General features: G+C 39.1%; 1 protein-coding gene across 4 annotated transcripts in view; it reads left to right on the top strand.

Moving 5' to 3' along the window:
* The first annotated feature begins 15,215 nt into the window (after window positions 1-15,215).
* TRIQK (triple QxxK/R motif containing) overlaps window positions 15,216-15,473 on the top strand; it is a 91,994-nt gene continuing 91,736 nt past the window's right edge. For 2 of the 4 annotated variants that reach the window (XM_055127284.1, XM_055127285.1), the window contains exon 1: window positions 15,216-15,346. The gene's annotated coding sequence lies outside the window, so the exon portion shown is untranslated. The remainder of the gene's footprint in view (window positions 15,347-15,473) is intronic. The other 2 variants (XM_004602540.2, XM_055127286.1) reach the window with 2 other exon arrangements.

Genomic DNA, 15,473 nt, shown 5'->3' on the forward strand with positions numbered 1-15,473 from the left:
ACTTTTACGAAATTTGAGAATATCAACCTTTAGACTCTGACAATAAAATGATGGATATCAGAGCTAAAGGTGCCAAGGGAGAGATTAAAGAAATAGAGAGGTGGTGATTGTTGGAAGGTTATTAGAAATTTGTTGGTAGATGTTGAGTCAAAGCATGTTTAAAAAAGTCTAAAGTACTCGAAAAACATACAGTGTTGTAAACCAATGTTATTTTTTAAAATTTTATTATTATTATGTTTTTAATGGATATGACCTGGGCTAGAGCGATAGCACAGCAGGTAGGGTGTTTGCCTTGCACGTGGCCGACCCAGGTTCAATTCCTCCATCCCTCTAGGAAGCCCGGCAAGCTACCGAGAGAATCCCGCCCGCACTGCAGAGCCTGGCAAGCTACCCGTGGCACATTGATATGCCAAAAACAGTAACAACAAGTTTCGCAATGGAGACTTTACTGGTGCCTGCTCCAGCAAATCGATGAGCAACGGGATGATAGTGACAGTGACAACGAGTATGACCGCTGATTTTCAAGAAGCTTATTGTCAATAAAATTTGCCAACTTTTCAAATGAACATAGGTTTTGGTACACTGAGAGCATAGAACACTGATAGGTCAGTCAAACACAAGATTCTTGAAGCTTCTCTGGAAATATGTTGCTGGAGAAGCACAATTTATCAAGTATGAATTTAACTCACACAAATGTTGGAGATCAAACAGAAGAGAAAAAGTGTCACATGAACTATATTAGATCATTTAATTTATTAAAAAATCTATAGCATTTGAAAATAAAGTTGAAGGGGCCAGACCCATAGTGCAATGAGTAAGGGTTTGCCTTGCACGTGACCAGGGTTCGATCCCCAGCACCCCATATGGTACCCTGAGTGCCTCCAAGAGTGACCCATCAGTGCAGAGCCAGGAGCAAGCTTTGAGCACTGCTATGTGTGCCCCCTGCCCTCAAGACAAACAAACAAACAAAAAACTTAGTGGTGGGAAATGTGCACTGGTGAAGGGATGGATGTTGGAACAGTATATAACTGAAATCCAGTCATGAACAACTTTGTAAGTGTGTATCTCACTGTGGTTCAATTAAAAATAAATAAATAAAACTATCTTTATGTTTTCCAGCTTGAAATAAAAATATATATGTATATATATATATGTATATATACATATGTGTGTGTGAGTGTATACCTAATTGGGCTGGATCAATAGCATAGCGGGTAGGGTGCTTGCCTTGCACGCAGCCGACCCAGCTTTGATTCCTCTGCTCCTCTCAGAGAGGCCGGCAAGCTACCAAGAGTATCCTGCCTGCGAGGTAGAGCCTGGCAAGCTCCCCGTGGCATATTCGATATGCCAAAAACAGTAACAACAAGTCTCACAATGGAGACGTTACTGGTGCCCGCTTGAGCAAATTGATGAGCAATGGGATGACAGTGACAGTGACAGTACTTAATCAACCCTTGGGTCTTTTAAAATTCAAATGTCAGCTTTTCAGGAATATAGAAAGCCAAGAGGGAAAGTCCCGGGTCTCCCAGAGCTGAAGGCGAAGCAGAGCTGGGAAGGCCGAGAGAGCGGAGTTGACAGGGGCCACAGCACAGATAGCAAGATGGCAGGTCACACAGCACCCACTTTGCAGTTTTTAACTATTGGAAAATGGTTGTCGTTTTGTTTTTGAAAATTTGGGGGCACATCCGGCTGTGTTTGGGCTTACTCCTGGCTCTGTACTTGGGCATCCCTTGGCTCACGCGACTATATGGCACTGGGAATTGAATCCAGGTCTGCCATAGGCAGGGCAAGCACCGTATCCACTGTACTACAATTTTCTCCACCCACACCCCCAGGTCCCTATTCTCTACACTTGACAAAGAACCACAATAGAACGTAATTTCAGGCTGCCCCAACAAGAAGCATCATACAAATCTCATCATAAAAGTGTTCGTTGCGATTCAGTGTGGAAATAATGGCCATCTTTCATGAAAGTCTGGAAAAGAAAAGAATGTATAATAGTAGGGGACTAGTCTATTTTTCTTCTCAAAATACTTCATTTCTTGTTTAGAAAATTAAGATAAAACACATTTACAAAATAGGAGAAAAAAACTAAATGAGAAAATCCTGAGACTTTAAAAAGATGTTTATTAAAGAGCCATGGTTTGCAAAGTCACTGATTGTTGCATTTCAGGCATGTAATAATTCATCAGTGTCAACTTCCCTCCACCCATGTTCCCAGTTTCTCGCCCCCAGTCCCCACTGCACCTCTCCTCCCCCGCTGTTCAACTTGACATTCACATTACAAAGTTCCAGTGATTGTCACTTAGATCTCATGTTTTCAGTTCTGCTGAGTCTGTACTTTTGGTATATGGTCTTACCTTCACCCATATCACTGGCACAGCTGAAGTTCTGATGCCTATTTACCTGTTACTTCTCATTCTCTTCTTCGCCCCTTGATTTCTTCCCTCCTCTCTCCTTCTATTTTCTGAACACTGGAGCCAAGGGTCATCTAAGCATCCCCTTTTACTACAACACATTTAAGAGAAACTCGCAGGGCCAGAGAGATATTACAATGAGTGAGAAACTTGCCTTGCAACCAAGGCCTGTCCTGGTACTGCATATGGTCCCCGGATGCCCACCAAGTTGTTCCTGAGCACAGCCAGGAGTGGTCCAATCCCTTCACACCTCAAAGAGTAACTGGAAAAGTTTCACACATTCTGTGGTTTCAGAATGTGTCAAGTGATACTGGGAGAATGGTTAGAAATGTAATTATTATAAATTTTGAGAATCCTCAGTGCCAGCTTGTAATTGTTAAGAAAGACATGCCCACTTATTTTTACCAATAACATGTTTGTTCCTACAAATGCCATCAAAATATCAATTTTATGAAATAATAATTGGATATTTAGTTTGAAGATCAAAAAAGCACAAAATGAAAAATATAAAAAGAAAAATTTAGAATCTCTGTCTTTATTCTAGCACCTCATTAAATGACATCTGTGGCAAAAACAATGTTATATATTTATAATACTCTGTTTTCTTCCCACCTGGGCACACAGATCTCTCTTTCGACCTTCCTCCTCCTCATAAGTAGGTCCTTATAAGTGTGTTTTTCCCATACAATCTAAAAAATTAGATTATATGTATTATATTTATATATAAATTATATGTCTTGTATGTACATATACACTGATTCTATATAACATACTTTAGAAACGGCCATGTGATTCTCTGTTCTCCTCTACTTCTGCTTTCCTGGTATTACATATCTTCAAACCCTCAGGAATAGTAGACTCAAAATATTTGTAGATCATAGCATTCAGAATTGTCATTTTCTGAATGATTTCTTGGAGCAGAAAGCTCATTGCCTTCCTGCGTCAACTGAGAAATACATAAGAAATACAAATTTTACCTTAATAAACCCTGAAGTTTGACACTTGTTTCTCACTGAAGTTCATCTTGGTATGCATCTGAAGCCATATCTTCTCACTTTAGTCTGACTATTATATGCCTGATATGACATCATTTCCAATAGATTAGTCTGATGAGACTAGCAGTGCTCTAGCCAGTCGAGAATTTCTAGTGTAAAAAAAAAAAACTAATCAAAAGTTAGTTTAAATTTAAAAAAAAACTACAATTCCTGGCTTAGGCCTTATTATATTTCTAGCTCCTCAAATCTTACCTAAATAAAAATTTTACAGTCCACTTATAAATTGGTTATTATCTTAATTTTATGGATGATCATTATAAGGCATAGAGACATTATATAACTTAACCAGTCTGTCACATATTGATTCGATCATCCTAGAATTTAAATATCATTTACACAATATCATTTACTCCAAAGCACTTCAAAATGGATTGTAAAGGGAACAGTGATCTCTTAATATTTCTTTAGACCCCACGTCCTGAACCTCAGTTTCATGGCCTGCTTTATCCTGCTTCTAGGATTATACTTTGATCTTCTTCAAATGAGAAGGTATTTGGCTCTATGGAAAAGTGTGTAAGTAGCTCCCACTGATGTTTGAGATAGCTGACTTTACAGAAATGCTCAAGAGTTGCTATTTTCATGAGAAAAGAACTGACAGCCTTGAAAAGGGTATAAAGTCTCATAACCTAAAAATACTGTCACACACAAAGATCAAAAACTCAACTAGGGGGGCTGGAGAGATAGCACAGCGGGTAGGGCGTTTGCCTTGCACGCGGCCGACCCGGGTTCAAATCCCAGCATCCCATATGGTCCCCTGAGAACGGCCAGGGGTAATTCCTGAGTGCAGAGCTAGGAGTAACCCCTGTGCATCGCCAGGTGTGACCCAAAAAGCAAAAAAAAAAAAAAAAAAAAAAACCTCAACTAGGTGAATACTATATCTTGTCCCTTTATTTCTTGGAGTTGAAAATGAAACTATTCTCTTTACTCTTCATGATTGTACTAGAAAATGTAAATAAACCAAAAAAAATAAAGGTTTTGGTCAAGAAAATATGTGAAATGACATTTTGTTTGTTTGGGCCACACCTGCTGGTGCTCAGGGCACGATCCTGGATCAATACTCAGGAGTCACGCCTGGTGACACTCAGAGACCAGGTGACCTTCCAGTATTGAATCTGGATTGGCCATATGAAAGGCAAGTACGTCACCCGCTGTACTATCACTCTAACACCACAGAAAATATGTGAAATGTAAGGAACTAGGCAGACTGGTTTAAATGGAAATACAAAACTCATCTGAGTCACAAAGATTCAGAACTGTTGTGACTTCACTTTTTAAGTTTCTTTTTTGTTTTTTTAAATAGGATTTTTCTCTTTTTGTTTCTAGATGAAAACTAAAAAAAGATAGCATATATTAAACAAGCTTTAAAAAAACACAAACTATCATCCAATATCATTGATGAACATTGTTGCAAAATACTCAACAAAATCTTGCAAATAAAATGTAGTGACACTTCAAGAGAATGATTCATGATATCAAAATAGGATTCGTCCTACGGACATAAGGATGGTTTCCCATACTCAAATATACAAATCAGCCAATACAACACAAACACAAAAGAATGATATAAAAGATCAACAAGAAAGATAAAAATCACTTGATCATGTTAATAAATGCTAAAAAGGCTTTTAACACAATTCAGTACCCATTCATGATTTTAAAAGCCATTCAACATCAAGAAAAAATGGACCCGTATCGTCACAGTAAGTGCCATATATTACAGTGTTCACATTCACTGCTTAGTGAATAGTTTTCAGAACTCTGGGCAGAGTAATTGGGCAAGAAGGCAAATTTGAAAACCAAAAACAATTCAATAGGAGAATGTGAAACCATCATTCTTTGCATATAACAAGATGGTGCAGTATACAAACTATAAGACTCACCCCCAAACTTCCAGATATATTTAATGAGTATAATGATAGCACAGCGGTTGGGCTTTCGCCTTCCATGCAGCCGACCCGAGTTTGATTCCTCCGTCCCTCTCGGAGAGCCTGGCAAGCTACCTGTGCATATTGGATATGCCAAAAACAGTAACAATAAGTCTCTCAATGAGAGACATTACTGGTGCCCGCTCGAACAAACAGCGTATCAGGTTGCAAAAACAGAACCTCTCCAAATTTTGTATTTCTATGCACAGTGAGTCAGAAGAGAAATTAAGGTTATAATTCTAATAACAATAATAAAAGCAATTCTGGGGCCAAAGAGATAGCACAGCAGGCTGATGAGCAAGATATTTGCAAGCAAGAAACTCCTGTTCAACCTCCACAACACAAGGTACTCCACGAGTCCCGCCAGGAATGAACCAGAGTTGACTTGACAGCAAAAGGAAAAAAAAATTATAAAAATAAACAAGTCTAGACAAGAACTGTTTGGAACCTAATATATCCAATAGAAAGGGTCTTGGGAAACAGTCTATCCACAAATTCACCACAAAGAGTAAACGGAGTCTGGTAAATGCAGTGTGATTAGATACAACTGAGATGCTTACTCAGGGGAAAAAAATCAATCTCAGAGAAACATAATAGAACCCAGAGTTTCAATAGTATGCAATCCACAATCCAGTAGAATACATAAAATACACAAAAGTAGAACAGATGTTTAATTCTAGAATCTACAGAATATTGAATAGAGCTGTCTTCTAAATAAATTTCCCAAAAGGGGCGTATTAAAGTCTAAGTGGGCATCTAACCTGAAGCACACAAAGTTAATACTTAAAACTGAACACAGCCTCAGTGAGGGGCTGGGTTGATAGTTTAAGGGTAAGGTACTTGCCTTGCTGCTGTGGAACCGAGGCACAGAGCAGTGACAAGTCCAGAGCCCAGACAGGTCCGATTTCCTGTCCTCAAACAACAGCCGCAAACTCTCAGTGATGTGATACATTTATTATTCAACCAAGTACAATCCAGAATGAGATGATTGTTATGGGCATAAAATTACTTTCAGAGTTATGAACAAAATATTTCCAAGGTTTTGACTTAGAATAAATTCAAGTAATATAGCAAATTCAATTTAGGATAAATGTCCAGAGAAACATACCTAGTCAGGATACTCAAAAGCCACAGGACTTAAAACCAAAAGTAACCTCTTAAAAGGGGCATAAGCGTAGACTGCAAATAAAACGAAGTTGAAAACAAATTAACGGCTGGTATCACAGAGAAACACGGAGGCCCAAAAGACAGATGAATGACATCTTAAAAGGACCCAAGGGAAAATGACTCTCCTCCCAGAATTCTAAGTAGTCTTCAAAAAGGTGACATTTTCCAACAACTGAAGCTGAGAAAAAACATTAACATTATTTAAAACAACAACAACAACAACAACAACAACAACAACAAAATGTTAATTCTGCAGCTTGATGTGCTTTGGTATCTTGGAAGTGTAGAAACTAACAGTAAGCGTCAAATATAGTAGATATAGGAAATGATTGTCCTAATTTATTTTAAAAATAAACCAATTAACAAAATGGTGCTGTTTTGATGAGGGTGGTGCTCCCAAGCAGTGCCCAGAGACATCCTGGTACTACTCTCATGAAACCAGGTTCAATATTGGCTGGTGATGCTGGGGACCAGTAGGCCTCACTTGTTGGCACTGAATACATGTGGCACAAGGAGTCTAGCTTGGGTTCCTATGCATGCAGGACTTGTGTCCCCAACTACTAAGCTGTGCACCTATCCCTACAGAAAGTACACTCACCTGGCAGTGCTCAGGGGCTACGGAGGGCTCTATGCTCAGGGGATGCTGTCAGCAGTGCTCGGGTGGCCGTGAGGGGTGAGGTCTGGTGGGAATTGAAGTAGCAACAGCTCTTTTAGCCCTGTACTATCTCTTTGTCCAGTAATTACATTTTCAGTTAAAATTGCATCATGTCTTTATTTTTACAATGTCTTTAAAAGAAAAGTATGCACTGTAATGCTGTAGCACTGTCATCTCATTGTTCATTGATTTGCTCAAATGGGCACCAGTAACGTGTCCATTGTGATACTTGTTACTGGTTTTGGCATATCGAATACACCACAGGTAGCTTGCCAGGCTCTGCCGTGTGAGAAGAAAAGTATATGACAATAAAATATAAAAGATGGGTGGGGCGGATAATAGATAATGGATTCACACAGTTATCAGGTTATGTTTGTGATCTATCGATGGAAATAATTGCATGTGGTAACTGAAACCCTGTGAATTCCAACTCTGAAAAGCTGTGGTTGGGGAAAAAATGAAGATAGAGTGATATGGGTGCAGAAGAGGATGTCTCTTAAACAATAATACGTGACATTTTGTAAAGATTGGGAATATTTTGTTGTTTGTTTTGGGGCCACACTCAGGATTAATCCTAGCCCTGTGCACAAGAATCACTCCTGGTGGGACTCAGAGGACCCACCAAATGGAGTGCAGAAAATTGAACCCAAGTCAGGAGTCTGAAAGGCAAGTGACCTACCCGCTGTATCCCACTGGTCTCACTATTGAGATTTTTGACAATTTAAAGACACATACTACTAATTTAGAATAAGCACTAATAAAACAATTCAAATATATATGTATATACGAACTGGAGCAAAAGCACAGCGGGTAGGACATTTGCCTTGCATGCAGTTGACCTGGGTTTGATTCCTCTGTCCCTCTTAGAGAGCCTGGCAAGCTACCGATAGTATCCGGCCCGCATGGCAGAGCCTCGCAAGCTACCCATAGTGTATTCAATACGCCAAAAACAGTAACAAGTCTCACAATGGAGACATTACTGGTGCCTGCTAGAGCAAATCGATGAACAATGGACGACAGTTCTACAGTGCTACATATGTGTAGCACTACTATATATGTAGCACTAATATATATATATATATATATATATAAATATATAACCAGGCATTAGAAGAATAAAATTGGTTGGCTTCACATTTTTGATCTAATGAAATGAAAATGGGTAGGTGAAATATAAAAAAATATAGGGAGTAAAAGATAAGTGCATAGGAAAATGTTAGACATAAACATGCACATCAATATAACTACAATAAATGTAAATGGAGTAAACATTCCAATAAGAAACGAAAGCATTCCGTACTGGCTGAAAGGCAAACTCAACCGTATTGCCTATAAGAGACAGAATAAAATATAATGACACAGATAGCTTAAAAGCAAGAGTGTGGTAATCGATCTAGTAGAAAAATAAACATAAGAAAACTTTCAGCCAAAATAGAATTCAAAACAGAGTACCAGTAACAGAGGTAGAAAAAAGCATTTCATAATGATAAGAGTGGATTCATCAGGAAGTCATAGCAATTTTAGATTCTAAATTCTAAAAGCCTAATAATAGAGCTTCAAAATACATGTAGGGAGAATTAACATAACTAAAGGGAAAAATAAACACTGCATAAGCATAATTGGAGATTTAACACCTGTCTTTCAGCAAGTGATAGAATATGTTAAACACATTAGTAAGGATATAGAGGATAATTGACATTTATAGAACACTACCTGAAAAAATTGCATAATACACATTCTTTTCAAATACGTTGGGAATAGTCATTGAGATAAGCCATATGCTGAGTTATAAAATAAGTCTTAATTTTTTGAAAAGTTTGAAATCTTATATAGTATATACTCTAACAATTGCATTAAAAGTCAATAACAATATGCTGCTTAAAATTCTGATTCTTGGAAACTAAATAGTCAATTTAAAAAATGATTAAATAAGGACTCAGAAAAGTAAAAAAAAAATTCTAGCACTAATTGAAAGATACATAAAAAAATTTATGAGATCTCAGTAAAATAGTCCTTAGAGAAAATTTTCTAGCTTTAAGTGCTTTTATTGCCAATAATACAAGTTTAAATCAATTATCTTGGTTTCTAACTTGAGGACATTTTTAAAAAGCAAAAAATCTAGTAAACAGAAAAATCAAAGAAACAAAAAAGAAGAGTGAAGTCAAAGATATAGAAAACCATTAAGAAAATATTGACAGAGCCAACAGCTGATTTTCTAAAGAGATTGGTGTTTGAGTCTCATAAAAACTTTTATTTTGAGGGAGAAATACAATTCCTTGAGGAAATTAATCTGGTACTATATTTTCACTTAGTAACTGCACACAGTTTACAAATCTGTTATTCTACTCTTAAATTACAAACTGGAGAAGCAATTGCAAATCTGCATCAAAAAAACTCACAGAAGACTGTTGACCACCCATTTGTTGTAAAACAAACCTAGAAATTGTTGAAAAGTCCTATAGAATAGGATAGATTGGTGTAGATGAAACAATTTGCTTTGCATTTCTGAGATCCCAGGTTTCATCATCCACCAAGTCACACCTTCCAGCTCCCCACAGCACCCTAAGGGTAGATGTAAAGGTGGTGACACAGGTGCCATGCTTGACTATTGTGAGGACAGCTTTGGTGGAATCACACAGATTCCTTAGATTGATATTCAAATCATTTAAAGTCACTCTTCTAAAGTGTTTTAAACAAAACTAATCCCAATTAACTGATCTAGAACAAATCCACAAAAACTGTGAGTGATGTGTCTTTGATCTATTAAGTAACCAATTCCAGTGTGAGAACTACTTTGTATAAATCAACTTTTAAAAAATTAAGACAAAGGATCGAATGCATATGAAATATTTGTTATTTTTTAAATATATTCAATGGATCACTGTATCACTAGTCATCCCACTCATCATCGATTTGCTCAAGCGGGCTCCAGTAACGTCTCCATTCGTCCCTGTCATGTGCTAGTGTAGCCCAATGGCACCTGCTTGCTCTAGAAACCATTCATTCGGGGTATTGACAAAGTCTGACCATCTCATAGGTGGGTGGCCACGAGTTCTTTTGACTTTTCGTGGAATCCATTCGGCAACAGCTGTAGTCCAGCAGTCATCCCAAATTGCATTATGTGTCCAGTCCATCTGATTTTTGATGCCTCAGCAAATGAGACAGCATCCCAATTTTGGGCATTATGGTTTGCAATCGATGGAGGTTGGAACTTCAGATTCATTTTCTCACTTGAGGGAAACGTGATATTCCAAACATAGCTCTTTCGATTCCTCTTTGGGAGACCCGAATAGCATTCTTATCCTGTTTTTGTAGGGCTCAGGTCTCTGAGGTGTATGATAGTGCAATTTGTGAGGTTAGTGCACTTTGTTAGTACTCAATGAATAAGTACTCATCATTCAATGTATATCAAACATTTTTGACTATCATAATTTCGAGAAATGATCCAAGTCTGTTCATCCAAGTTTTTAGTTTATGGATGCTTGTTTAGAAGTAGGATGTTAACATGTAGAATTATTAGATTTTCATTTGAATAGCATTTATAAAAATGTTAACTGAATGTCAAGATTGCCATGGCAAAGAAATAAGCATATTCATCACATACATTTGGCTCTTTTAATTTTACATTAAGCCACTGACCTCTCTTCAATGTTACTGAGAGATTTTATTTGATGCCTTACTAGTTTGTCTTCATAATTTCTTTTAATATACATTTATGCCTATGGGGAAATTTCAAATTATATATGTTCAAGTACTGAGCATGAATTAAAAAATAAATAATTGTGGCTTGATAAATATGACATTTTCCTGCTCTAAAACTAGAAATATTAAGTGGTAAGCGTACTACAGGGGTTTTAATTATTTTGAAAGATTACTTTGCAATGGTGATATGCATATAGAATAAGTTGATTACTGTGCACTTTGTAGATTAATAAACTGCTTGTAATTTGTTGGTCAAGCAATCCTATAAGGATATGTTCATAAAATTCACTGGCAGCGATTCACTCATGTCCTTTTCTAATTTTATATTCTCACTCTAGATAGAACTCTGTTATTTATTCCTGGGATCCTGGAGATGATCCCATAGCAAAAGTGACTGCCTTGCAAATTTGAGACCATGAGTTTAATCATTTTTTTCTTTTAAGAAGTTTTATTGGATCCTTGATGCAAAATTCTACTTCACAGAGTGGGAAGAAAGGTCTGCAAAATTTAAGTCTAAGAAGGCAATTCTCAGAATGACCACCAACTGGGAGCTCTTTGGCACTACTGCAGAAACGTGGGAAGATGCCGTCCTGACAACATTGATGACGACGAGGAATACGGTCAACTGGTTCAGCACCTCCATGTCCGTGCGAAGAATGCCGAGAGTGGGAAAGCCACAAACAGACGCCTGTCTTTGGAAACTCTCGAGCTCATTCGTCAATGTGGTTTGGCGAGAGCCTTAGGCAACCACAAGCTAACGCCCGAGCTCGCAAAGCTGTGCAGAGATGCAATAAAGGAAGACCTCAAAGAGAGAAGAGCAGCAGTGTTGGCCAGTACAGCAGAAGCCGGGAAAAGTATTTGCAACGCTTGCCTGTCCTTCACCAACTACAAGACCAAGATGACTGCCCTCCGACGGCCAGATGGATCTATCACAACCTCCAGAAAGGCAATAGAGAGGATTATTCACGACTTCTACTCGTATCTCTTTGACAGCCACGTCCACCTGCCCACATACCAAATTCTGCAGGATGGATATGTCGTTCCCAACGTTCTTCCTTCTGAAATCCGACACCCATTTCGCTGGTAAAGACGTGAACAGCACCTGGTCCGGACAAGGTCAGACCCGAACACCTGAAGAATCTGCTGCCAATATTCATCAATACACTGGCCCAACTCTTCACACGCTACCTGTCTGAATGCAAGGTTCCGCCCCAGTGGAAAACCAGTAGGACCGTTCTTTTGTACCAGAAGGGAGACATCCATGACATCGGCAACTATCGCCCAATCTGCCTGCTGTCTGTCATCTACAAGCTGTTCACTTGAGTCATCCTGAATAGAATAGGAGGAACACTAGACGAAGGACAACCATGCGAGCAAGCTGGGTTCCGAAGGGGATTCAGCACGATAGACCATATCCACACAGTGACCAAACTCATTGAAGTTTCGTGAGAGTTCAAGATGCTGCTCTGTCTAACGTTCATCGACTTAAAGAAGGCCTTCGATTCTGTTGAGACTGAGGCGGTCATCGAAGCCCTGGCAAAAGAGGGCGTTCAAACTCAGTATATCAAAATCCTTTGCTAGCTGTATTGTGGATTCACCACCAGGAACTCACCATTCTACAAGGAAGTGATCATTGATGTAAAGAGTTCGGCATTGTTCGGCAGGGTGATATCATTTCACCAAAAATCTTCAGTGTCACCCTTGAGAATGTCATGCGACGACTGAAATGGGAAGGAATGGGAGAGAAGATTGACACTTGGCAACTACACCTCTGTTTCGCTGATAACATTGTTCTCATAACGTCAAACATTAGCCAAGCGGCACAAATGTGACACAGGGACAAATGGTGATGTTACTGGCGTCCACTCGAACAAATCGAGTATCAACAGGATGACAAGCGATACAAGTGATATTGGATCACTGTGAGATAGTTACAAACTTGCATGGTTATGTTTCAGTCACACAATGCTCGAGCACCATCCCTCCACCAGTGCTCATTTTCCACCACCATTGTTCCCAGTGTCCCACCTGCTTCCCACACCCCACCCCACTCCCTGCCTCTGTGGCAGGTTATCATCCTTCTGACTCTCTAATTTTGGGCATTATGGTTTGCAATACAGATACTACCGTGTTTGGTCCTTTATCTACTTTCAGCACACATCTCCTATCCCGGGCGTCCCCTCCAATCATCATTTACTTCGTGGTTCCTTCTCCATCCCAACTGCCTTCTCCCCCAGGACATGTGGTCGGCCTCCTACATGAGCTTAATCCTTGATGCTGCCTAGATGCACTGAGCATGGCCCAGCAGGTCACCTCCGATGCCCACACTAGTGGGCAATCTCCAGTGCAATGTAGCCAGGTGTGTATGCGTGAGCACTGTGACTAAAAAGGTACGTGCATCACAATCGGGACTGTCATCCCTTGCTTTGCTTGTGAGAGCAACAGCAATCCCCAGTGAGCATTACAACCAGAATGTGTGGAAGCACCTCAAGGAAGAAGGATTTGACCCTGCAGTGAGATTCAAGGCATGAGAACACCACAGCTGGATGTACTGTCTATGGCGAGAACCACAACCAATAGTGTACGATCCCCGTGATCACAACAACTTTGACGATAAAATAAATATGAAGTATAGTCCTAAGAATGTGTAGCACAGTATTTGCTATTAAATGTTTAACCAGATACTAAGGTGTGAGTTCCAAAAATTTGAATGTATGCTTCAAACATCTGGAGATATCCATATGGTAGATATACAGCTGTGTTTATTTCAATGATTACTTATTTACATGCATATAATACATTTATTTAAATGTATCCTCTTATATATGTGAGAATATTGAAACAAATGCATTTTTACTTACTTGAAGCCATCGAAAATAATTCAAATAAATAACTCACCACTTTTATTTTAATATTAGTTATGTAATGTAATTATTAATATACTTTTAAATTCTAAAACCAAATATTTTTAAAAGATAAAAGAGAGATAATGGCAGATATGAGTCATACAATGAAGAAATTTTTGTATAATTTTGAGAATTGGAAAATTCTTAGGTTTGTGGCAATAAAATCATTTGCAATAGGTGTTTCTTTTAGATTAAAAATTTTATCACGCTGTAGTTGACATTTTAACTATCAAAACATCCTATCCCTCCCTTATTTCTTCCCTCCTTTTTTTCTTGCCTTCATTTCTTCCCTTGTATCTGACAAGATAAACATTTTTGTGCATTGTCTAATATAAAAGAAAGAAAACTTAAAATTAGGCACAAAAATCTGGTTAGGAATTTTTAGATAATCTCATTCACTTTGCCTTTATTTCTGGAAGAGGAACTAAAAATCAGCAAATGGTTTAGAGACCAGAATATAAGACTATATTTTGTAATCAATTCCTGGCCCTGGAAATCATAAGAGACTTCAGAGAAACTTCTAGGTAATCTATAAATTTGTCTTAGTTATTATGAGTTATAATTATTTTTCTAAAGACTTGAAAAATGGTTTGGTCTTCAGCAAACTGACTCGTACTTGAGGAGGAAAAAACTTAAAATTGGAAGTTGTGCACTTTTAAAAAGAATTTTAATTTTCACTCACTCCATGAAAATAATGCCTGAAAGCACCTTTTACTAGTTTAATGATGAATAAATGTAACCTCAGAATCTCAGTTTTATTTGCCATAGGTCGGGTAGTAACATCTTATGGACGTTGTAAGACTTGCAGAAGGTATAAATTACTTAACTGTCAAATGTTCGCTAAATAACAGCCAATAAATTCGTTTCATTCCCATTTAATAGCTGACACTGGACATACCTTCGAGTCATACTTGTTGATCACATTTCAGAATTGACCTTTCTGAAACGGATTCATTTCTCGTTAAAACCTTCAGACAGACAGACAGAATACCGCTTAAACTCCATTGTTCTCATTGACATCTAGGGATGCTACCAGAAGACAATGTATGTATCAATAGTGGGCGTCTTGAATGTTAAAGATAACAATATTAAGATAATATTAGATATGTTAAGGATAGTGATATTACAGATACAGATAATGATATTACAGATACAGAATATTACAGATAATGCGTTTTATTGATTAAAAAAAAAGAGCAGCGGTCCTTATTTGTAACTCCCACCGGACAGGCTGCGTTTTGGGACAGGTATCAGCGGCCAGTCGCAGCGTCCAAGGATGCGAGGCACCTGGGTCCGCGCGTGTGCCGCGGAGAGGGGGAGAGACCGACCAATGGCAGTGCAGCGCGCGGCCAGGCCCCGCCCCGTTCCCGCGAGGCCCCGCCCCTCCCCGGGCCGCCCACTGGTAGCCGCGGGAGTGCCGCTGCCTCGTCCCGCCCCTGCCTTTGAGTGACAGCACCGTGGACAGCACCGTTCCCAGCAGGACAAGAAGTTGGCGGGCCCTTTTCTTGGCTGCGCTGAGGTGTGTGTGTGTGAGTCCGGCAGGGGCGAGGGGACTGGACATGGGGGCCCGGGTGTGATCGTCGCGGGCCAAGCGTTTTCGGGGACGCTCAGTTCCGCCCCCTGGCCGCGCCGAGGGACGCTTGGCC

Source organism: Sorex araneus, chromosome 2 (genome assembly GCF_027595985.1).
Source record: "Sorex araneus isolate mSorAra2 chromosome 2, mSorAra2.pri, whole genome shotgun sequence".
NCBI lineage: Eukaryota > Metazoa > Chordata > Mammalia > Eulipotyphla > Soricidae > Sorex > Sorex araneus.